Source organism: Hippoglossus hippoglossus, chromosome 2, assembly GCF_009819705.1.
Source record: "Hippoglossus hippoglossus isolate fHipHip1 chromosome 2, fHipHip1.pri, whole genome shotgun sequence".
NCBI lineage: Eukaryota > Metazoa > Chordata > Actinopteri > Pleuronectiformes > Pleuronectidae > Hippoglossus > Hippoglossus hippoglossus.
Window position 1 is genome coordinate 3,817,772 of NC_047152.1, and position 26,264 is coordinate 3,844,035.

General features: G+C 43.1%; 1 long non-coding RNA gene across 1 annotated transcript in view; it reads left to right on the plus strand.

Moving 5' to 3' along the window:
• The window catches only part of LOC117776506, a 79,047-nt gene that overhangs the window by 48,509 nt on the left and 4,274 nt on the right, over positions 1-26,264 (plus strand). The window contains exon 2 of the long non-coding RNA XR_004616450.1: positions 1,971-2,064. This is a non-coding gene — a long non-coding RNA (uncharacterized LOC117776506). The remainder of the gene's footprint in view (positions 1-1,970; positions 2,065-26,264) is intronic.

The window sequence follows — 26,264 nt, forward strand, 5'->3', positions numbered from 1 at the left end:
ACACACACACATTCACGCTGCTCCATTCCGCTTTGACCTGAGGCTTTTACAAGCTTTTCTTTTTTTTTAATAACTTCAGAGTGACAAAAAGGCTGTTATTTTGTGGCTGGTGTGCTGAATAGATTAATTAGAAAACACAAAGCGAGTTCAGCCTCTGGCTCCTCTCCAGTTTCTCGTCGGCGATGAAAGACGAAGCAGGCTGACTTTGACTTTGTTTTGCGGAGTGGAGAACCCAGTGGGAATCAGAAACACTTCACTTAACCACATGACAAATGTTACTGGTGCGGGGATAAAGCAAATAAAAGAACGAGACAGCCGATAGACTTGGATTAATGACAGTGTTACACAGTTCAATTGAGCACGCAATCGCGCGTCATTATGTTGACGAAAATCGTTTAATTTAAAGCATAGTAATCACCAGAAATAGTACAGGGAGTCATATAAAGGCATAATTCGACTTTGAGTGTATTCATGAAAACACTAAAATCGTGGTGGACCTCTAACGTTGCACTAAAGACGGCTCAGAGCTTGTAAAGGTCTGTTGAAAAGTAAGAAAAAGGCTTTTAAACTCATTTATTGTTAAAGGAAAATGCGACTCGAAGCTTTAAACGCAGCGTGTTGAGCAACGTGCAGCATGTTCACAATCACGCATGATGCAGCCTTAATAGGACAGGAAAATAGGTGGTTACAGGAATTTATGCCACTACATTTATTATTGAAAATCAAATAAGTTTGACTAAAGTGGATAGAAACACCTCACAGATGATCAGGAGAAACAGGAAGGCTATGGAAGTTAAATTTCGGGGGGGGGGTCATAGCTAAATGTCAGAATTCTCAGATCTAAGTGATATTACATTTTTGACATATTTGCGATATTGAGTGTAGATTGATGAAAATTTACCTGCAACATAAAATGGGACATTGAGGTGCTTTGATGTGTTTTATGTGTTTTACGCCACTTTTCAATTTTGGTTAAATATCAGTCCATTTATTTCCTGCTCCGTTTTGTGTGGTTTTTGGTTTGCCTTGCGTGAACTGGACCTTAGACAGCTGAAAACGAAGAACTGACAAAGCCCGTCCCAGCTTTTTTATTATTGCCCCTTATATTTCCCATTCCTGCAAAACAAAATATCCTTGAGAGCATTTACCTCATTGTTTGTTTTTATTTGGTTCTACAATTACAATTTGTCTGTGATTACATACGGCAATAGTCATTGTATCTTTGTGTGTGTGTGTGTGTGTGTGTGTGTGTGTGTGTGTGTGTGTGTGTGTGTGTGTGTGTGTGTGTGTGTGTGTGTGTGTGTGTGTGGTGATTATGTGAGCCATTAGCTGCTAAGTGGACGACAGTGTCTGGCAGCGAGCCCAGTCTGTTCCCTCTGGAGGGAATGAGCACGTCTTAAGACCGAGAGAAGGAGCAGCACTCTGTCAATGTTTGGTTTCTGCTGAGTGTGTGTGTGTGTGTGTGTGTGTGTGTGTGTGTGTGTGTGTGTGTGTGTGTGTGTGTGTGTGTGTGTGTGTGTGTGTCTGAGAGAGAGAGACAGAGAGTGTCGTCTAGAGATTTGAAAATGAGAGAATCCAAATTGTTCTCATTAAGGACACTCAAACAATTTCTTTGCACCATGTTTCTTGCCCTAAAGGGACAAAAGTATGGGGGTTTACCAGATCTGATATTATTTATTATTAGAATTTATTGTCCTAAAGTAACCAGACTACTGTCCCCACCCACCAGGCACATCAGGGTGACTAAATCTAAAGGTGTGAGAAGCATTTGAAAAACTCATCTGTATCAGGTCTGGTCAAAAAAGGAATAAATGTGCCTCAGTCAACGTTACAGACAATATTTAATATTTATTCTTATAGGAGAACTCTACCATCACCTGTAGTGAGGTTATATGTATTTCTAGTTTCTTTCCCTGTTCCCGTCACATATGTGCACGCTCACAAATACCCTCTCTGATGTGTGTACACAGCTCCACATCCATGCTAAAGGAGAGGGGAGAAGTGACCTTGGTCCAGCCTGGGGGGCTTCAGCAGATGGAGAGAGGGGCAGAGGGCTCTGGCACGGTAGTCTGCAGCACACACACACACACACACACACACACACACACACACACACTCGTACGGACAAATGCTCAAGCTGGTGGGGTGACATTGTGCGTGTCTCGGCAGGGCCGGCCTCTCGCTGCAACACAATAGCTCTATTTGGGAAGGAAACCCAGACAGGAACATCCCGGTCTGGGAATGTCACAAGAAGATATCCACGATCTTTTCACAAGAAAAACAAACCATCTTTTTTTTTTTTTTTTACTTTTACACACATATATGTGCCGATAAAGCGTAGAAGTTTCGACGTCAATGAACACACACACACACCCACAGACATGTCGAAATCTGTCGTTGTTTTCTTGTTTATTTCCTTTAACAGATGTACATCAGACAGAGAATAAAAGCGGCCATTTGAAATCGTTTTGGTGACAGAAGAATTCATAAAAGGCCATTTGGTCTCACTAATTTGCAATATTTATGTGGGGCAATTTCTTAGGAGCCCAAACGAGGGGAGGGGAGGGGGAGGAGGGGGGGGTGGGTGTGCGAATGTGCCGCTACATATGTCCCTCCAGATTGGGACAGCGCATTAAAAAAACAGCAGCTAACGAGACGTGGAGGGACGCAGCACGGGGGAGGAGCGAGAGGGGGAGAGGATGGCAGGGGGAGGAGGGAACATTTGCGAGGCTACGACTCTTTGGAAGGGAAGTGCTGCCAGCCCACCTGTCTGCGAGGCTGCCAGCTGCACGGCACGCACAAACGTGCACGTGCATATGGGGCGGCTGGGGCTCCCGAAAAAAAAAAAAATGTCGACACATAAACAGGCCCCGGCAAGAATGCACGAAGACAGATTCACCGGGTGCGACGGGGGTTTGGTTGATGGCGTTTTTTTGAATTTGAAGGGAAGTTTTGCAGCATTTGTCCAACTTCAAACTGTGATAGTGTGAAGTGGAATGTCTTTGTCTATTATTTATCAGGATTGTGCACAAACTACAGGACAGATTACCTACAGCACGTGGTGGAAGGATGTGTTATGGGTCAGGGAAGACGCCATTATATTTTGGTGGATCCCGGATCTTGATGAGATAAAATTCAGGCCTATTTTGTTGGTATCGGTGAAATGAAGGTCCAATCAAGGTGACTGTTGGGCCTTGGCGGTGGTATGAGCCATTCTAGTTTCAATTTCAAATGCACTTGTGCCCTTCATGGGTGTTAAATTGAGACGTGGTCAGATACGTTGTCGGCACATTGCAGGTTAGTGAGATAGTGGTACAGAGAGGCAATTGTGAAATTATACCTTTTTCAGTGATTTTTACATTTTGGCTTTTAGCGTCATTGACCTTCATCTTTTCACTTAACAGTACATGACCTCCTTAAATTTCATGAAACCTTCCCTGTTCTTTGTATCTTTAAAAGTTCTCCTGCTCTAAACCATTGCTTTTGTCACAGTAAAGTCCATTGGAAGCACTCAAATGTGAAAAGACCCTCATGCACATAAACATGTGTATATATTAGCATTGGACCCCCCCCCATGTTGTCCTTGACTGTTGGTCCATTTGAGGTGCTTTCCATTGTTCTTAAGAAACATATTCAATGCTGCATCGAATATAGAAAGGCCCCCTAATACATATGTCAATTTCAATTATCCTTCTAAGATGGACGCACGTGTGTTTTTCAAGCAGCGGAAAGAAAATCATGCACAATGCACGAGGAAGAGAAAGAGTTGAAAAGAGCTGCGGGGTCGGATGCAAACACGGCTCATTGTGGAGGCATTCATCTTATTAGGAATGGGGAGTGGAGGACACAAAAGGCCGACCTACAAATAAACGCGCATTAACACGTGACCACACAGACACAGGAGCACGAGCGCAGAACACGCGGCGGGACTCGGAGAGCCAGCGCGGCCGAGTCGGGCAGCAGTGTATCTGTGCAGAGTTGTCTTCCAGATGACTAGGTGGTAATGAGCATGTAGTGGAACTGATTCTCCCCCATCGTCCCCTCCTCCTCCTCCTCCTCCTCCTCCACCTCCTCATCGCCCCCCCCAACCCCAACTCTCCCTCCTTTTCTCAGGACTCAGGTGTGCAACACATGGCATCCCCTTGTTTTTTCACTCACTTGCCTTGCTCCTCTTTTTCTCATCATTCCTCCCCTGTTTAAACTGTCCGAGCTATTTTCATCAGCGCTCGTCTTTTTCTGCGAGCACGCAACACGGCAAAGACACACACAGCCGCACGCCTACGTCCCGTGAAGACGGTGCAGTCGACCATGCGGTGCTCGCATGTTCTCATGAAAGCCGCCAATTCTTAGAAAACGAAATCTTGTCTTTTCACAGCGTTCAAGGAATATTCCTTTTATGCGCCTTAGCATTCACGCACAAATAATGGCGAGACGTAAATAATGACATCTTCAACAATAAAACCCAAAGAAGCAATCAGTGTTAGTCTGGGATAGATAAAAGAAGGTTGATGATGACCTGCTTTTTGACGTAGATAAAAGATGGCCTCGATAAGAAGCCACTCCAAGTTGTTAAAAAGTTAGACAATCTCTGCAATTCCTTTCAATATCACTCCGGGGTAATTTCCTTCCAATTCGCATCTGCTTTTTTTTAAAATATTTTAAAATTTTCGTAACTGTACCTTTCCGTATGCGCCCATATGCTCCCCTCCTTTTTTTTCCACATCACACACATGCACACACACTCGCTCGCACACACACACACACAGGCTCGTCCAGGGCAGGTCCTGGGGGACGCAGGCACTTGAAGGAGTGATTGCCTAATGAGGGAGAAAATCTGTTTTACTGGGGGACAGGAGGCACAGGAGCAATCAAAACAGACTGTATTTACATTACACATGCACTAATTAAAGATGTAATTGACATCAACAAGGAAACCTCGGTGCACCCCATTTAATCATTAGACATTTTATTTCTACTCCGCCTCATCAGTGCGGCTTGAAAATCCCCCTGCACTGGAAACGGGAGCTTTTCTTTCGGAAGCTGCGAAAACAAAGTCCCAATCGACTCACGTTACTCGTCAATGCTTGTTTTTTTTTATTAGTTTAAACAGGGTTGTGTAACAGCAAACCACATTGAACCCTGGCGCCAAATAGCTCTGCAGGAAATGAGAAAAGGGACATAAACAAAAGCGTAGTTACGCTTAGATTATGTAGCTAATAGAGTCACTTAGGTAGAATAAGATTAAGATTATAAGAGGTAATTATCATTAGAGGAGAGCAATGGACGAGAGTGTGCAGCTAAAAATAATCGATTTTTTCAAATTTGTGTTATAGTGCGTTCTACATATTGTGATAATGATTTCATTTCCAGGTCCCTCTGTCAAGAAGGTTGTGTTTTCCCCCCTGTCTTTTCGTTAGGTTGTTGGTTTGTTTGTTTGTGAGCAAGTTTAAACAAAAACTGCTGGACAGATTACCACGAAACTTGGTGGGAGGATGCGTTGTGAGTCAGGGAAGAAGCCTTGAAATTGTTGTTGTGTATCCAGATCAGGGGGCAGATTCACTTTACTCTTGTTTCGGACTTTTTCACAAATTTCCCCGAGGAAATTCGGTGCAGCTTGATTTAAGGGAACTGGTCTAGTGAAGAATTTGACAGATTTAGATAATGTCAAACACCCTTAAACTGTGTATTTCCTTCTTATTGTAAAGGAACTGCATTTACCTCCACATCCATTCAGCCCGTCTGCATGAATCTACACATTACGGCATGTGTGATGTTGAACAGGAAACATCAAGTGAACCACCTCGGCGTGCATCTGCTCTGATCACAACTGCACACTCTCCCTCTCTAGATTATAATTTCTACACAGGAGCACGGCTTGATAATGACTACAGGACGGGGGGGACACACAAATGCACACACACACACACACACACACACACACACACACACACACACACACACAGTCACAGGTGTAGTTATCCAGGGATTATGTGGGGAGTGTGTTCTCTGATAAAGAATCTGTGTTTGAGTTTGGGATCTGTGTAGGATTCAGTGTGTGATCAGTCGCTGGCCTCTGGGAAAATAAAAGAGAGAGTCAGAGAGGACGGGAGAGAAACAGACGGGTCAAGCTGAACTGGAAAGAGCAATTGATGGAGAAAAAAAACAACGTATACTTAAAGTGTTTCGTAATAGACTGAACTTGTTTTTTAGCGCGTGTGAATCAGGTTGTTAGTTTTCTCCCATTTAAAGCACCGTTCAAGCATCGTATCAGCCAAAAAAGGTAGAATGGAGGCAAAAGAAGAGTGGTTTGTTACTGTGTGTGTGTGTGTGTGTGTGTGTGTGTGTGTGTGTGTGTGTGTGTGTGTGTGTGTGTGTGTGTGTGTGTGTGTGTGTGTTGATAAAGGAGGAGCGAAGCTGTGTTTGGGTTTGGGATCAGAGGGGAGAGCAATGTGTGAACAGCACTCTATAAAGCACACAGATTATCAGGTCAACACACACACAGACATACTTAGTGAAGTGAACAAAAGAGGAACCACTGAACTCCACGCACGCAAACACACACACACACACACACACACACACACACACACACACACACACACACACACACACACAGAGATGCCATGTGATAAACACTCTCAGGCAGGACAAATAAAATACACAACAGGAGAGATGTGCTGAAAGGCGAGGGACGTAAATAACCATGTTTTTGATTCGCTAAACAAAAAACATCAGCATAATTAAGTATTCTTCAAATTGTTTTACCAAGAAAGATCAGAAATCATGTCCGGCAACCTTTCTCTCCATCGGATGTATTCTGCTCGGGCACTGTGAATATTTTTGGAGGCATATTGTAAAAAGGTACATTTGTTTTTAATCATTTTTCTTGAACCATTTCATTTAGAAAAAGTGATTTTAAAAGGAGCCCAAGTTTAATTCTGTAGAGTGCAGCAGTGCTGGATGAAGTGCAGACTGGCTGAACATGTCCCCACCTACTGGTCAAATGTTGCAAAGCAGGGAGAGCGACTCAAAAGGCACTGATACATGAAGAAAACATATATGAAATCATTTAATACAAAGGGCAGTTAGAACAGCAGGACCATGACTCTTTACACTTCTTAAATTTAACTGTGTATCATGGAAGCGAGTCCAATAATGATAAAATAATGAGCTGAACTATAAGTGATTAAAAATTGAAATATAAATCACTAATATCACCAATATTATAATTTCACAATATTACTAATATTAAGTGTATTGAATTAGCAATGCAGCCTTTTCCTTCCTGGAAATGATCTGGTTTCCAACTTCTTCCAGTCATGAACAATACAAATATATTGTTTTATTATTCATATCATCAATATGTTAATATTTATGTTCAATATAGGATCAGGTATTCAGAGGAATGCATTTTAAAGCTGATGTCTTGTATTAAGCTCTGTGAAATGTGAAGTAGTGGGAGTTTTGTGAGTGCAGAGGAATGCATTCAAATCTGAATGCATATGAATACAGGTCATTTTCTTCATGTAACATTGATTTTAATACATATACTTCAACCTAAATGCAGTTTTTACAAGTTGTTTACACTAGTTTAATTCTATCAGGTTGTTTAAATCTGAAAAATACACGGTTAAAATTTGCTTCAAGCATTCATGTGATCACCCACAATTGCACATATTTTTCTTTTACTTTTTAAAGAAATAGTTTAAATATTACTACTATCCGTGTCTGTTGTTATTTCTCCATATTATTTAACCGTACATTCATTTCGGCGTCCGAAACTTCCACAACCTCAGAATCCTCCACTGATCTCTGTCTGTGTTAGTTTGAATAGTTAATAAAGTTCAGGTTGGTCAGTTCACAATTGATAATTAATGGGGGAAAAAATAGTTTTGAATGGAAGTCTGTGGATGTGTGTGTGATACATGTGTGTTTCCTACTGTTCTATTGTTACTTTGTGTGTGTGTGTGTGTGTGTGTTTGTGTGTGTGTGTGTGGTTTTTTTAACATTTAAAACATGAAGGAAAGTTGAGAAAATTAATTTGGCAACCTGTTCGTAACTACGTGTGTGTGTGTGTGTGTGTGTGTGTGTGTGTGTGTGTGTGTGTGTGTGTGTGTGTGTGTGTGTGTGTGTGTGTGTTACAGAGACAGATGGATGTGAAGCTGGCACAGAATCAGAGGAAACATCAACAAAGAGATCTGAACACTCACACACACACACACACACACACACACACACACACACAGACACACACAGAACCACACATTGTGCTTACTTGTATTACTGCCCAGATAGGTATTTATATGCTAAAACCTTTTAGAGCTGAAGTGTGTGTGCACGTGGGTGTGTGTGTGTGTGTGTGTGTGTGTGTGTGTGTGTGTGTGTGTGTGTGTGTGTGTGTGTGTGTGTGTGTGTGTGTGTGTGTGTGTGTGGCTACCTGAGGGTCTCTCGGGCTTTCTCGTCTTCCCGTCATGTCAAACCTGCAGCGCTGTGATGACAAGTAGCCACAGAGAGACTCCCCTCTGTGAAACACACAGGCTCAGCACAAGGCGACAACATTTCATTGTGTGTATTTGTGTTCACGCAAAACAAAACACAATCCAAACACTTTTTCCTCTCAGCCTTGACAAGGCACAGAGGCAACAGCTGCAATTAGCCCTTTGCTGCTAAAACTAGTCCGATTAGAGGTCTCGTTAGGCATCGTTAAGGCTTTTACTAACCGGCCACCTAGATAATGAGCCTGCCCACCCAACAACCAAGATACTAATTCTCCTTATGTCTATGCAGAGGGAGATTAATAATAAAGATACAGATGATAATGGGCTATATTTTTTATAAAGATGTTTTTTAAGAAGAAAGAGGAAACGGGTAACCGATTCTGCTGGTCTATTCTCTTCTGGCAGATTGTTTCTCCCTCACGGCAAAGGCTCCGTCTCCTTTGGTTTTCAACCTAGACTTTGGAAGGGCTAGCAACACCTTGACCATCCCAGACTGCGTCCTGGCTCGTAGGGTCATGAAAGGTCTGAGATACAGAGACTTTAAAAGTTATTTCAAAATCTATCCTAAAATAAACAGGCAGCAAGTGCAAGGATGCTAAAACAGGGGTGAGATGGTAAAATTTGTTGGATTGTGTTGGAAGCCGAGCGACAAGATTCTGGACTAACTCTAAACTTGTTGATAAAGATCTCTAGAGGCGATATTCTATGTGAAGATTCTGGTATGTACCCCTCTGTTCCAGTTTCGGGTTAATTTGATGCTCACAGTGCACGGTCTCTGTGGCTTGTAAAAGATCTGACTGCAACTTTGTCTGCTCAAAGAAAATCCAGCTGAAGTTTGACTCACTTTCCTTAGTTCCTGACCTGAAGTAGTCTGTGGGGTGTGCACACTGTGATTTGTAAAGATAGCGACCAAGATGGGATAAAAGAAAGAGGAGGAAAGTTCCTGAAAGGTTCCTGAAATCTTTGAAACCTCACACCAGGCATTGTGAACACATTGCATTGTAAGTAGTAAGTAGTACTCCTGCAGGGGTGTGGTCCCCCTCACCCCCTCACCCCCGCACCCTGAACCAATCAGCTCCAAAAGTTAATCATCTGGAGAAACACTTGCTAGTAATATTCACAAGTAATTTGGTGGATGTGGGTGACTTTCCTCCTGGTAAAAACGATTAGAGGGTATATTAGATTATCAAATTTGACCAGTTACTGATATCCGACCAAAATCCACTTGAGAGAAAGAAGAAGATGTTGAAGAAAACCATAACACATTAGTTTCCTTTATGTTTTAATAAACATGGAATTTGTTGCCAGTAGAAACAAAGATAATCCTCTAAAAGCATCACTTTTATTTTTAAAATCAGCCGTGGTAGGAATATTGTTGTTCCCCTTCACTAATACACTGTAATCTCCAGTTAACACAGAGGTCACGCTCGTGCAGGGTCAACTCCCTCTCTCCCCCGTGGCCCAGGGGCACTCTGGGAGTTTCTCGCAGCAAATCACATCGCCGGGTCAAAAACGTCACGTGTTTTCTACGCTTCCTCCGCCAAAACAATCACGACTGTGATAACGCAGAGGAATCACCTGATCTCAGGCGGCACTTCAGCCCCGCAGCAGCATATGGACTAATGCAAATGGACTTAATAGTTGCAGTGAGTATTAATTGGACACGTGCTCTCACCTCTGTCACCCCCTCACCTGCCGCTATTATTACAAGGCCTGCCACATGACAAACACACACACACGCACGCACACACACACTGGAGCAACACACATGTAACACTAAAGCATTAGCATAATTTTCAGATTAAAAACTATGTGAAGTTGCGAGCGCAGAACAGACATATGCAAATGGCTCCGCAGCAATTTACCCAAACAAAGCTGGCACTGCTGTCACGTGAAGGGAAGGGGACGGGGTCGACGACACGGCTAATAGACATGCTAGCCAAAGGTTCAGCGTGTGTGTGTGTGTGTGTGTGTGTGTCTGTGTGTGTGTGTCTGTGTGTGTGTGCACCTGTACTCATTGGAGATGGACTGAAACAGATGCAAAATGACCATGTTGTAGGACAATAAAGAATTTCTATATTTAGATCGTGCGTTACCAAGTTTCTATCATTATCAGTATCAGTACAGACATTCATAGTCTGCATCCTACATTAAAAGAATTGTAACTTTTCCAAATAAATTTCAGATTCAGTATTTTGGAAACAACCTTTTCCTCTTATTCGTTTCCTTTTTGCCTCAACTTGATTCCCTTTGATTTGGATTTTTCCATATTTCTCTTTCTCTCAGGAAAGTGAATGAATTAAGACGTAGCAGACGTTCTCAGCAGCACCGTTAAAAAACATGGCAAAGTGATTGAGATGCGAAGAGGAGAAATCTATGTAGAAAGACTGAAACTGTTCAAAAACAACACACACACACACACACACATATTTTGGGACTGATAGAGAGATGGAGGGACTACAGTTGACTTGGCAGGAAAGGTGAGAACGCTGGGAAAAGGCTAAACATGAAAAACAGAGAGCGAGAAGGTCAGCCAGCAGCTCAAATGGAAGACATTTACAGCTCCAACAAGACCGTATGCACACACACACACACACACACACACACACAAAAATATAAATACATCTGAGCCAATGTCTTTGCTGGAATAATTGCACGAGCGAGCACATCTGGTGCACTTTGAGAACGAGTCCTGGCTCAATGCAGCGATGGTAATGACGGTGTGTGTTTGTGTATGGGGGTGTGTGTCCACTCCAAATGCCACTGTGGTGCTTCACAGGGTTCAGCTCCTCTCATTGTCAGTCACAGAAAAAGACCTCATGGTTAAAAAAAAAAAAAAAAGAAAAAGAAAAAGCTTTTCATCCAGATTGGAACATTTGAATTTGTAAAAATGAATTAGAAAAACTGTTATTATAATTTTTTTATTTCCAGGCAGATAAAGGGAAGTGGACGCTTTGTGTGTTGATGAAAAACTGTTTTTCTTATATTTTCCACATGAATTGTCTTCAAACCTTTTTCTCCCCGTGCTGGATTTTCTTTGCAGGATTCAACAGTCACACGTTATCTTGAATAAGTAAATCATACCAACAAGATAGAAAATATTTTTTAAATGTTATGTTAATTACCTCCAATATTTGTTTGATTGTTGGTTAGTTGGTTTTTTCTATTTACCACTAAACCTGGCGGAACGATACAGTATGCGTCAGGGAAGCACCCGTATCATTTTGGTGCAGATTTAGGATTTCCACTGATTTCCCAGTGAATAATTCATGGTTCTGTTAACTGGAATTTGGTGAGATTTGGTGCAGCTTGATTGAATACAAGAGGACTGTTGGGCCTTGGAGGTGGTGAGTGTTCACTAGTAATTACGGACCAAGCTTCACAATAACTCAAGAATTCTCAAAACTAATATTTTTAAGTACGTTGCATTATATTTTGCAGACCTCTTATCCTGTTCAGTGAGACATAATGAATTAGTTTTACAGAAATACACTTATTAGCTGAAAATCGGCACTATTCTGGTGTGCAGACGTTTTAGTGTGGCATCAAGAAATAAGTCACGCTGTAGTTTACCGAGGAAAAATTAAAGGCATCAATGGTCTAAACTCTGTATCCTGTTCAGTGTAACATGTTAAAAATCAGAAGTATTTCAGTGTTGGTGTGGCTGCAGGGAGTTATCTGACGAAATCTGATAGTTTCTTAGTAAACTGCTGCAGTGGTACCTGTGCAGCTGCGGTGATACAGACGTGGTGAGAAGTGAGAGGGAACACACGAAGCAACAAGGAGAAAACTTATCCCAACCACGGAAATCGCCACGTTGCTTTAAAGTGTTGTCTGTGGTGGCCTTAACATCTGACTGGCGCTAATGATATGCAGAAAGACACTTGAGTGGCCACTAAAAAATGTCCAGTTGTCATGGTGACAGAGGCACTCGAAGCGGCACCTCACACCGAAGGGAAGGTCATTGTAAACACAGTGGAGTCAAATTGGCAGACGTGCCGCAGCTCCCTCTGTCACTTCCTCTCGCGGCGGAGACAAAGAGGTCTATGAAGCCCAAACAGGTGACGGTTGTAACGCTATAATAAACTGCGATTGTATTTGAAGGTCCACACTCGGTTATTTTTGCTTTATTTGTTACTTTAAATACATTTTTCCCGCTCAAAGCCACATTAAATATTTCAAAAAGTTAACAAAAGTCAGCTCTTTTCATGCTCTCATTGACTCTTACACTCTAAACCACCTGAACAGAACTACGGTTGAACATGGTTAATATCAGTATAAAAATATCTCTGCTATAAAACAAGCATTTTCCATTTACTATTATCATCAGGTTGAGGTTGGGGGTATCAACAGTCGAGATCAAATATATCAAACAACTTTAGTACATATTTATAACTCCTTCAACATTCTAACAGTCTAAGTCTAATTTTTGATATTTCTGAAGTTGTAACCACATGTTCTGTTCCTCAGCAGTGTAAGATTGAGATTAATCCCATACGTAGGTCACATAATAACATTGAAACCACCTCCAGGATAAGTGATGATACCCACCCATAGATGAAGACCATACCCACAAGGCACAGTTGTTGCCCACAATGCCACACTGCCATCCGATACCACATACCTGTTTGCCAGATCTGGGCCACAAGTAAGCCAAATCAATACCGCATGTCGACCAACGGCGTCTCTCATTTGTTTAGTGCTTTGTGGGCCATATTCACCATTCACCACATGGGCCACTTTAGGTTCACATCCAGATTGTACCCACATTTGTGTTGGGATATTTGGGTCCCATTTGCCATTTTACAATTGGGCCACTTTAGATTCACATCCACAGAAAAGGCCAGAAGTGACGCATCATTGCCAGAAGTGGCCCACGTCCGTATGCTATCTGGACAGGATGTGGCTAAAAGCTTCAGAAACACAATGTAAATGGACCTTCTTTTGTAGACGAGGATGAACATTCAATTAATATTACTGTGTGGAACTTGACCACAATATTATATTATTACAACGTACTTCTCCCAGTTGCAGATACCAAACTGATATCACACTTATTAGTAAATGCTCTCATTATCTGGTGCCACAAGAAAGTGTTTTGCATCTTAAACTGGTCTCTAGTCATTTGGCGCTGATGCCAAACGCGCCACAGGCTGCTGGTGTGACTGAGGCGACTGGCCTCGAGCCGCTGAGCAGAGCGCTGGCTGCGAAGGCCCCCACCTCCGCTGGTAAGGCCTGGGAGGCATCTTAAAGTGCGGTCATTAGGCAGCTACTTGTGTAGGTGTTCTTGCAAGAAATCTTGTCAGGCAGATACCTGCTGTCTAATTAGGCAGGCGACACACACACACACACAGACACTTGCTCAAGGGGAAGAAACAACAAGCGCCGTCAGTGGATGTGCAATGTAGTGAGTAGGACCACTGCTCAGTGTGTGTGTGTGTGTGTGTGTGTGTGAGTGAAGGAGTGTGTGTGTGTGTTTGCTAATAATGACCTGAGGCTCAACCTGCTGTTGAGAACAGTAACTTGTGACTCGGTGCCTTTGTTCACCCTGTAACATCTGGCTGTGACCGAAGGCAGTGGCTGTGTTTAAAATGCATTCAAGCCGAATGGGCCATTGCTCAAAGAGTGTGTTTGTGCCTGTGTTGCGGTGGGGGCGAGGGCGAGGGTGAGGGTTGGGGGAGGTTACCGAGGCAAGCACAGCAAGGACTAAGGCGCGAGGAGTTGATCATCGTCGTGGAAACCTCTGAGGGAAAAAGGCCTGGAAGCCCCTTCTGTCAGCTGGGCTCCGCGACGCTTCCCCTCGACTGCCTTCGCTCACACACACACAGACACAGACACACACACACACACACACACAGCTCCCTCTGGAGCACCAGATTAAGGTCTGAGTGAGTGTGAGCAGAACAATACCCCAGTGTGTGTTTGTGGAGCCGTGGCTAATTGTGTTCATTTGCTGCTCAAGTTGAGACAGCTAGGACACTGGAGGGGTGTGTGTGTGAGTGTGTGTGAGTGTGTGTGTGTGCGGTTGTGTGGCAGAGAGAGAAAACAAGGATGAGAACAAGAAAAAGTGGTGATCGGGGGGTGGGGGGGGGGGGGGGGGGGGGGGTGGGGTGGGGTGGGGGATGGAACAAGGACAGATGAGCAACTGCACAAGTGTGCGTGTTTGTGTGTGTTTTGCAAGGGGGGCGAGAAGCGCAATGTGAGGCCATGCAGGTAATCCTCATTACGACGGGGAAGTGTTCATTTGCGAGGTGTGTTGATATGATGTGAGGTGAGCTGAGTATTTAAGAGAGCGTTCGTTTCTCTCCGTACATCTGCCCGTCCTTGCGCGCATTACACACTAAGATGCACTCGCTTGGGTTCTTGGAAACACACACGTTTACAAACACATGCTCGCTGGCGTTTTGCATGAATTCACTGCTCATGCTTGCGATTCAACTAAATTAAAACGCTAGGAATTAAAACGCTTTTTTTTGTTTTTGTTTGCCTTAATCTTTGAACAACGAATACCCGCGCCAACTCTCACAAAAGTTACTTTATGCTGAAAGTCACTCCGAGGCCTGTGTGTGAAGCCAGTTAGACAAAGTCAGGTGCTTTTATATGCATATAGGTGGAAAGCTCCATTTATCCTATCATTTAACTTTATACAGCATCTATTGTAGCTTGGTTAAAACCCCCATATAAACCTAAATAGCACAAAATCTCATATTGTATTATAACACAATCTTCATACCCAAGTTTCGAAACTTTTCAAAATAAGAGATCTCTGATTCAGCTCAATATAAAGCATCACAGCGACCAAAACAAACTTTGCGCCTTGACTTTGAAGAAAAACATGCTGTGGAAGAAGTGACTCTATGAATGTTGTTGCCGGGATGAAGATTAATTCAGAAAATTACACATTACAAGTGTGATGCTGGTAAGATGAACAGTTTGAGAGATATGCGTTCCACAGGCAGACATTTGTGGAATTCGTAGGTAGAGGTCAAGGAAAGTAAAGACAAAAAGGTAAAAAGGTAGAAAACGTTAAATTCTCATGCAGCACTGTGTGTGCAGGGAAATCAGCACCATGGAGAGTTCCATAGTTCTACTGTGATACCTTATTAAAAAGCTGCACTAACCAATATTTCATATAAACAATGCAACAAATAACTTGTGCGATAAGGAATCACTGTGAATCAGTTTAGTGTCTTTCAGCTCATTGTTTTGGTTTTCTCTCACCTTGGTCTTCAGCTTTTTCCAACAGCTGCAGCAGGCAGGCGTTTTTAGGGGGGGGGGGGGGGGGGGGGGGGGGGGGGGGGGGACGGGACTTAGAAGCCCGCTGTATTCTACCTCTCCAGCCCCACACAGCAGGCGGGCAGACTAGCTGGTGAACAGAAGGGACCATTTAGGTATTGAGTACAAATGCAGCTATTTCCTTCAGGAGTTGACTGACTCAAAGGAGCCTGAATGTTAGAGGAGGCGTAATGTACAACTGTTTTTTTATAAGGTGATAATATATCAATACAATATTAGGGATATTTTTACGGCTTTTACGTTCTCCCGAATATCAATGATCAATGATATTTGATCTCATTCATCTCTAAGCTTCCATGCGTGTCCAAAATGGGAGTTACAGTCCAGTCTGTACGGGGGCTTTGGAAAGCATCAATCTGTATGTTTCAAATAAAGATATAATATTAACATCCAAGTCATAATCACAAATGGGGGTTAAGGCTCAGAGTTTGGGGAAAATGTAATAATAAACCCAAATTCTCTCCAAAATAAATGGATACAAGAACATTGAGATCAGCTGAGGTCTGTTGTTCAAGATATTTAAATGCTGAGTATGTTGTCTATGTGCAGCAGGTTTAATTTCCTCACCCAAAGGAATGGTTCATTGGTAGTTGCCCATAGAATAACAAAGTTTAAGGCCTTGATTTACAAAACAAAGCAAAAACTCTTTACCTGGTTTAAATTTCCAGGCCCTGATTTGAGTCATTGACCAACAGCACAATTGTTTTACCTTTTTCTTGTCACGAGGGAGCCCAGTGTCGCTGTTTGTCTTTAAAGACACAACAATGGAGGCCGATTGTCGGTGCAGCCGTCCCAGGGAGAAGAAATATGAAACAGAGGCAAATCAATGGCAAATAATGTCATCTTAGAAGGTCACACTCGGACCTTTCGGCTTCGTCGATACAAACACACACTGTAATTACAGCGGCATAGTAACATGCACACAAGCCGCCTGACATCTTTATGACATTTCTAATGATAAAATCACACACACCCACACACACTAAAACTGCGACGTGAAACTTACACACACTTGCACTTTGTGTCTCTGTGCCTCCCTCACTTGTAAACTCTGCAGGCTACTAAGCTGTATTAAACCTCCCTGCCTGGCCACGCTGTGGTTTCCCCGACGCAAAGTGTCCCTCTCTCCTCCCTGCCCGAGGCGAGCGAAGGAGAAAATAAACAACTAAAGAGACAAACAGCGAGAGCCACTTAGAGCCACTTAAAGCCAAGGCTCCTTCCCACAGCGAAGCACTTCCCTAGGGCTACTGATCCGCCTGCCACGGTGGGAGACGGGAGGCTGGAGAGAAAGAGAGAGGAGAAGTGGAGTCAGAGAAAGTCAAGTCAAGTCAAATTTATTTATAGAGCTACGGTCGGCCAAGGTGCTGCACAGTCAAGATATCGGAATCGTGAAAAAAGTAAAGAAGAAGTGAAGGAGAGGAAAGGTATTGAGGAAAGTTTCAGAACAGGCGGAGAGAGATGGAAAGATAGAGAGATAGAGAGAGTCGAAGGGAACATTACCACACTGTGAGCCTCCTGTATGCCGAGGAGAATCAGCCTTATGAGCAGTGGCAGGTACATGCAGGGAGGTGATGTCGATCTGGATAGAGCCTTCCTGATGAGTTGAGACATGTAGCCCTCCCTGCTGTGGGCAGATGGGCAGATACGTATCTCCGCTTTGAAATTTAACTTGTGCCCATGAGGTATGAATTATTCCTCACTAAGTAATTTCAGTCTTCAAATAAGAAAGATCTTTTTATACATTTTTTTGGTCAAATGTCATTAAATAGTGCAATATTGACACACATCTTTGGATTTAACATCGAGAGGATGCACAAGTTCAAGTATTTTCAGCTTAAAGAATCCAAAGATCCATCATATGAGTCACCAAAACTGATAAGATCCACAAATTGATCCAAATCATTTAAAAGTCCCAATAAACAAAGTTATGTTTGCATCTGGTGTTTCTCATAGGTAGAGATCTGGGTACCTTAATTCTTGTTGTGCAGATGTGCCATGTGATTCTTCAGGACAGCGTAATAACCCTGCAAGAGGTCTGGTCCAATGTCAAAGAGTATACAGTTACAACAACATGTGGAGTGATGCAGAGACAGGTTAAACAACCTGTGAAGGCCAGTGTATCATGTACATGTCGTAACCATAATGGTGCCACTGAGCATTTCGAAGGAAAAGAGGAAAACATTTCAAACGTATCATCTACGTCTGTGCACAGAAAGCAGGGTCAGTGGCAGTTGACCTTAAAAAAAACATGGTGTCAAAATGTTCATATCCTGAAATGTTAGTAGCTGCAGATTTAAAGATCTGTTGTAATGTAATCCTGTCGAGTCTAAAGGAGAGATATCTCATAACGGGACCTTAGTAAGCTACCATAATTACTTTTACTCTTTTGTTTTCTCCTTTTTTCCTCTGGCATCAAGGAATTTTATTCGTACTTACTCTTAACCAAGTCAGGTACAGTATGTAATAAACGTTTTAATTCAAAATGCAACGAAAAGGGGAAAAATAGACTCGATCCCAAGACCTTTAGGGCACCGATCTGTATTAGGCTCTGAACCTGTAGTAATCAGGTTTATTTTCTTCTCCTTTTGTCTCCTCATCTTTATCTTCTATCTCCTCTTTCTATTCCTAATCTACTATCCTCCTCTTGTTAAATGCTTTTTCCCCCCTTCCACTCCTCTCTGCACTCAACCTCGTTCCCTCCGCCCGACCCCCCCCCCCCCCCCCCCCTGCCCCTTCCCTCTCCCTCCCGTTTTTGTCCCCCTGACTGCGAACCCAAAGGTCACCTCTCCCCTGAGAGCCCTGTTTACCTGAACCGCTCCCCTCTTTTTGACATTCACCTACTTGGAGATGGAAGGAGAAAGAGGAGGGCTTAAATTTAGGTTCTCTTGGCTCGGGCGGTTATAATTGCTCTGCAAAGCGGAAAAAACAAAATGTTGCTTCTCGGCAGGAAGCTTCATTATAGCTTCACAATGGATTTACTGCTCTCTTTCTTCATATGACAATATTCAACTTTTATAATTTATGATCTAATCAACTATGTGGACCCCAAAACATGAAACACACAAAGAAAACACAAATATTTGAAGCTTGAGGGGAGAAAAAAAAAAAAAGAGTTTGAAATTGACTAGTCCTTGAAATGCATTCACCACACGCTAATTGATGCTTTATTTACACATAAGGAATTCCGTTTCTTCCGCGAGACAGTTTACACCTGGTGTGTGTTTAGCTCCTTGAAATCCCTTTGCTCTGTTCACTTCCAAAGGGCTTCTCGGTTTTTAAGAGGCATGCCATGAAAAAAACAAGTGGCCACTTTACAAAGGATCCAGCCATGAACAAGAGCCTACTAGACTGTCACGTGTGTGCAGGGTAATGCATCCGCACCTGTGTTTGTCAGCGTTTCGTCCATGAAATGACACTTTAAACGTCCAACAAGCTGCTTTTTCAAGTAGTGCTTTTAAGACAGGAATAGGTTCTTATCCTTTTTATTTAAACACACAGCAGACATGCACAGGTTTCGTGTATTAAGCGCATGGAAAACAACATGATACACTGCTACATAGATGAGCTGGTTACTCCTCTAATCATCTTTGAAGCTATTGTAACCTTGCACGGTGTGTGATGTGTGCCTGCGTGCCTTTGCTGTCACTTACACGGCTAACAGTGTGTGTTTATGTTGAGTGTTATGCATGCTGATGGTGACCCAGACCCCCACAGGGCCTCCCACCCCTCCGGTCCTCCCCTCCTGGGGTGAGGGCAGCAGGATGGGGTCAAAGAGACAAATCTACCCCCCTGCTCCATGGAGGCCTGCCCATGACCATTAGTATCCATTACCAGGAGGCATGGACACACCACAACCTGCGGTGCCTGGTCTGCACACACACAGACACACTTGTACAAGCAGAGTTGCAGAAAACACTGAAGTCCACTCGCAGTATTTGTCAATTAGTCTTACAAGCATTAAAAAGCTCATGTTTACATATTTTCACACGTGGCTACATAAGAAAAACAGTTAATTAACATATCATACGTTCATAAATGTGAAAAACACACATGTATACTTAGGCGTGTGTAAAAATCTTCATGCAGACAAACACACCTGACAGTGAATCAGGCCTCCAGCAGCTTGCGACAGAGGTCCTTACTTCAAACAGACATTCCCAGAGGGGATGACCTTCTGGGAGGCTGTGGGGTGTGTGTGTCTGTGTATGTGTGTGTGTGTGTGGACACGAGGGCGATGAAGGTTTGAGTCGGGTGCAGTGCAGTTGGCCATGACACGTCTCAGTCACGCACAAATGCTGTACACGCACCCCTCAACCAAACAGGTGCGAGCTAAATGGTTATGAATGGGGCTGCTGGACGATCCGACAAGTCTTTTACGGCTGGTAATGTCGTTTTAATAGAAACATCAGGAGCAGCAGGCCGACCCATCTGTCTGAGAGAGACACGCAGAAGTGATAGAGACGGGGAAGTTTCAGAGAAAGGGATCAAATGTTGGAAAAGCAGAGCAAGAGAGAAATGAAGAGAGCAAGGATTGTGCTTGGCTCTTGCAAACTGTGTGTGTGTGCGTGTGTGTGTGTGTGTGTGTGTGTGTGTGTGTGTGTGTGTGTGTGTGCGTGTGCGTGTGTGTGTGTGTGCGTGTGCGTGTCTGGCATGTCAGCTGTGGCTGGCTAACAAGCTGCACCCTCAACAGCCTATTATCTAGAGCATGGCAACTGGCCCATACCTGCAAGGTGTGTGTGTGTGTATGTGTGTGTGATTCAGAGCGTGGCAGCTGTGTCATACCTGCGAGCGTCTTCGGGGCGCTCCCCTCGTCTGTAATGGAGCCGGAGAGGGGGATTGTGGGAGAGATGAAGGACAAAACTGATATCTTCTGTCTCCCTCTCGTCTTTCCCTCCCCCCCATGTGAAACAGGGCGGCGTGGACGTTTCCTCCATCCTCCTTGGAGGACAGAGAGGAGACAGGGCGCCAGAGGCCATACACTTACATTCCGCACACACCCACCCATGCACCATATACACACGCATGGTTGCATACAGATACTGTATGTTTGCATGAATTAATCCATATGTCAAGGACAATATCGGCCGCACCGTGCTAACAAACTCCTCATGATCCTTTATCGAATGACACGAGAAAAGCGAATCGCTCGTCAATGGCTGAGTAGTGGCCTGCATACTGACAGTTAAAGAGGAGCTTTCAGCAGAGAGCGCCAGATAGTTCCCTCAGGAGTTCCCACACGTAGAGACCAAAACCAAACCTAGAAGAGAGGGAATATTAGACTTTTGTCTCCCAGGTGGATGAATCATGGCTCCAAATATTGTTAGAAAAAATTCAGAAACCATTTATCCTCATTTTTGAAGCGGAAAAAACTACCAACAAGATGCCATGTGGTTTTGAAGTTTTGACATAGAAACAGGACAAACCAATCAGATTTATCTTTTTTGCAGAAACGAATCATAATAATGACAATTTTGGGGTGCGGTTGTGCTTCAGGAGGTAGAGTGGGTTGTCCACTAACCAGAAGGTCAGCGGTTCGATCCCCATTCCGCATGCCTAAGTGTCCTATCAAGGCTAGAGAAGCACCATATAAATACAGACCATTTATCATAATGATCATAATGATCACATCAGCCCAAAAAGAACCAATGTATATTGAATCAAATAGTTTAGATTTGCTGTAAAACAACTACTAAAGTGTTCTAGTGCTGCTGGTTATGTGAATAATAATCCGACTGTTGATTTTCAGAATAAAATACACCCAGGTGCAGACAGGCAGTGTTTCCTGTTCAGCTGCGTTGAATATAGACATTCTTTCTCTCCATCCCTTCATTCCTCCTCTCTTCTTTTTCTTCTTCCCCTCACCTCTCGCCATGACCAGAAGAAGTTCTTCTGCACTGGTGCTCGTCCATCCAACCTTGCAAGCAGAAAACCTGCACACGCACACAGACGGACACATTTCCCACCTACCCACACACACACACACCTCCAATGCATGCATACACACTCACTCACACACACACACTTCCCATCCCCCGCCACATGCGTACACACTCACCACCGGCCACACCAGCAGAGGCCTTAGGGCTCAGCCATCTGCTGCCCACCCACCCCATCTCCCCCCACTGAAGTGCCCACCTTCCCAACATATGCAGCCCTTGCCCTGGGTAAGGTGTCCGGGGCACTGGCCACAGCCCGGGCCAAAAGACGTGGGTGAAGGAGCACATATGTAGCCCAGACGGTGTGAGCTGCGCGAGAGGAAGGGGAGAAAAGACGCGGAGACAAGTCAGGGGCTGGAAAGCTCTCTCCTTGAATCTCCACATCTATTTCTCGCTCTGCCTCACCCATATGGCTCGTTTCTTGCCCGTTCACCACCAAGGTCGCACCCTGCAAAGGGCTACCGAGGCCTCAAGCGAGGCAGTGAAGACCGGAGCAAAGAGATGGAGGCATGGAGCGAATGAGGGGGGGGTGGATGGGGTAATGATGGAGGGGTTGGCATCGTCACTGAGACACCTTTTTTTCTATCCTTCACTTCCTCTCTCTGTCACTTCCCTTTGTTAAATCTTGCCTCGGGGCATCCTCTCCCATCATCCTTTTCCATCCATCCGCCCGACCCCCTGTCTCGCGGATAAGAGGTGTGTGTAGGTGGAATGACAGCAGCGGCGGACGTTTTGTTTCAACACTTACATTAATTACATTGACTATTCCACAGTCTTCCATATTTCATGAGTGTTCTTTTGCATGCACAGGCGATGCCCCACTCTCCCATTCTCTTTAGTCTTTCCGTGCCTCTTTACACGTTCCAGGAAACCTGGCGCTCCTGTCAGTGTCAGGTTGGGTTAGAACGCCAACAGGGAATTGGGCCAAAAATCGTTGGAAATTGCAGTTGTGGTTACGGCCGTAGTTACTGGCAGTTGGTGGAGTTCAGTTTTAGTAAAGTCAGGTGAGTAGATTTCAAGAACTAATAGGAAAACATGATAATAACAGAAAATACGTATCTTTGGATGAACGTAGTAGAAACAATACTCGTGGTGAATTTCCCAAACGCTCTCAATATGTCGGTGTGTGGACAACAAAAGCAGCTTAAGCACAACATGTGCTGCCAGGCAAACAATCATCATTTCTGTGAGTATAGCTTCACCACAAACTGGTCAAACACAAAATTAAACTGTGATAATAACTTCATTAAAAGAGCACCTGTAAAAACAGAGTTACACACCAGAATGCATTCACACACAAAAGCAAACGCAAGACAACTTTTATTAAAGAGTCTTAATCTCTTATTCTAATGTAAACGCATGATGAACACAACAGTTCTGTTCGAAGACAAAAATCCTCCTGTTTCCTTCATCTTCTGTTTTTTTATCTGACAGAGGATTAAGCTGTTATGTACGTGCATGTGTGTGTGTGTGTGTGTGTCTGTGTGTGTGTGCGTCTGACGGATCAGTGATTAAATAAATCATGGTAACCTTTGCTGTAACCTTTCCCCCCCCTCCCCAACCCCTGTCTGACCTTACAAGACCCAAACACATTAAAGACTCCTTCATCTCCCCCCCCCCCCCCCCCCCCTTTCCTCACCTCCCACCCCTTCACCTCTTCTTCATCTCCTTCGAGTAACTGTGATTCCTTTTGTTTTTTACTTCCCCTGCTTCTCCACTTCCTCCTTCCTTGTACGGAGTTTACTAAGTGGGACAAATTGTATAATATTTTAAATTATAAAAGATTGAATAAAGACAACCCCTTTACAATACCCTCATTCCTTTTCTCTGAATAAGTAAAAGTAAAAAAAGTACTTAACTAAAGATATTCAGCAAAAATATATTAATTTGATTAAAAGTATGATAATATTAACTGTAAAAACTAATGGAGGACTGTTGCATGGATGTTACTTGAAAAAAGCAAGGCGACATTTCCCAATCACTTTTAGGAGGTTAAGTGAACTTCTTGTTATTTTAATTTAAGAATAAGAACCTGTACCTGTCAGTAATATGCCTTTTACGGTATGCTGAACAATTTATTGAAATCATTTCTAAGTTAAGTTTGCCCCGTGATTGTGAGCAACTCTACAACTTTCTCTCTCTTAATAATCACATCTCGGACGAGTGGTTTACTTTGGATGAAAGAAAAAAAGAGTTTTATTTCTCCCAGTGGACTAACAACAACCTGTGCAGCTGTGTAGATCCCGAGCTGTATATCTATTTACAGTTTGTGTTAGTCCACTGAGAGCAAAGTTAAACCACAATCAAATTCCTTATATGTGTATATGGTCAATAAATACGATTCTGATTAAGGTTCCATGTCTTTCAGTTTCTAGGTTTCTCTCAGTGGAGGAAAACCTTTGGACTTAAACTTAAAAGTTGAGCTTGACAGTTTCTTCTTGGAAACTTTTTGTCCTCTTTCTGAGGAAATGTGATAGTGTAGCATCCGTTTTTAAGGGTAAAGGGGCAGAATCACTCATATTTTATATCATCACAAACAATTAGTAACACGTTGTAATTATTTCCATTGGTCAGTATCTTCTCTCTCTATCCACTGAGCAATATATTATCCATCTTTATCAATATCACATTATCCCTGCGTTCCTTCCATCAAACAATTAATCTGTGTGTGGTTGTGTGTGTGTGTGTGTGTGTGTGTGTGTGTGTGTGTGTGTGTGTGTGTGTGTGTGTGTGTGTGATCTTTAAGATCCGCAGGTTCAAACGACTCCTCACACCACGCCTTGCCACTGAACTCACCGAGAGGTCGCTGAGACACCACAACGTGCACAAACGTGTGTGTACTAACCTGACTGTGTGTGTGTGTGTGTGTGTGAGCTGACACCCTGATCTCCTGCTCTAATACCCTGAGGACCTTTGGTTCCTTAACTATAGGAGGTCCTAAGCAACCGAGTCGCACACACCCACGAACAAACACACCCACACACACACCCACGTGCACACACACATCTTCAGAGGATATCAAAGATTAGACATCAATCACTCTCACCTCTTGAAGTCTTGAAGAACAAGCACCTCACATGAAAGGTCAGCACGCGCCTGGAGAGCTGTGCCAGAAATCAATATGCAATGACGAAGGTGGTGATGGTGAGGAGGGATGGTGGAGATGATGAAAACAAATAGTAATGACATAACAGCAAAACAATCAAATATTAATCATCATGAATATAAGTAGAAGGAGTAAGAGATGTGGTGATTTATTGGTAATCGTGCAAAGACGGATCAGTAAATTGTCATTTAACTTCCTCCACTTACTTTCTTCAATGAAGTGCATCAAGTAAAAATGACCTCTACTGGTAAAGAGGAGGAACTGCAGAAATAGTGGCACAGCTCCCTTAAATCTTCTCATCACTTCAGTCTCTTTAGTGGTAGAAGCCTGGAGCTGACGCAAGTTTATAGCATAGGAAATAATTTAACACTTGTAGGGATCCACCTTATGTCTTTTTAACATGTAAGCTGCGAAGTAACTAGAATAATAACATGCTGAATTCAGTATTCTAACTGTGTCGACTTAATTGAAAGAATTCTATCAAGAATTCATCAGCTTGAAACTTGGAATCACGATGAGATTGAGGTTGATTATTACAAATAAGTTCAAATCAGCACAGTCCATAATTTGTCACTGTGTTTTTCGACTTTTGCTTTTATTGCCATAGTGGTAGTAACTAAGTATATTTACTCAAGCACTGGAAGTGAAGAACAGATTTGAGTTACTTTACTTGACTATTTTTTATTTTATGCTACTTTATACTTTCACTTCCCAACAGTTCAGAGGAAACTATTGTATTTTCTACTCTGACAACTTTAGTTAGTGTAGCGTTGCTTATTTTTTTATTTTCCCTCTTAATTTCTCTCAATGTTTCATTTTGATAAATGTTGAAATTATCCAATATCTCCGCAAAAATTGAATATGATCAATAAAACAGTGCAAACAGATATATGCACAAGATTTTATTTTTATTTTTTCTTGTCTTCTAATGCTTTTTCATGCATGACTCATATAATGGAGTCTTTACATATATCCAATTGCTATATAGACTGTACCAATCCTCTGCATTAATGCATGCATGGAATTTGTTGAAAGGATTTACACAACGTCGAGTTTGTTGTGAACAAAGGTAAAGGTTTCTGAGTGGGTTAGGATCCGAAGTCTTTCCACACACACACTATACCCTCATCTCTGTTTCCCTCAAGGCCACGAAAACTTTTTCTTTTTCAAATTTGCAGATGGAAGAATAATAAGTGCTTTCTCTTCCGTTGGGTTTGAAACCTCCGTGCAGTTGGGTTGTGCTGAACTTAGTTTGGCCCAGAGTGCCGAGTAACTGATTGAGATAGGAAGCGGCTGAGGCTTATCTCTGAACGCTTGGTGTTTGGATACGTATGATGTCAGACCAGTTCTCAGAATGCTTTCTAGGCTGCATGCACAGATAAGCTCTGGGATCTGGAGAAGGTAGAGACATATGCAGGTAGCAAACAA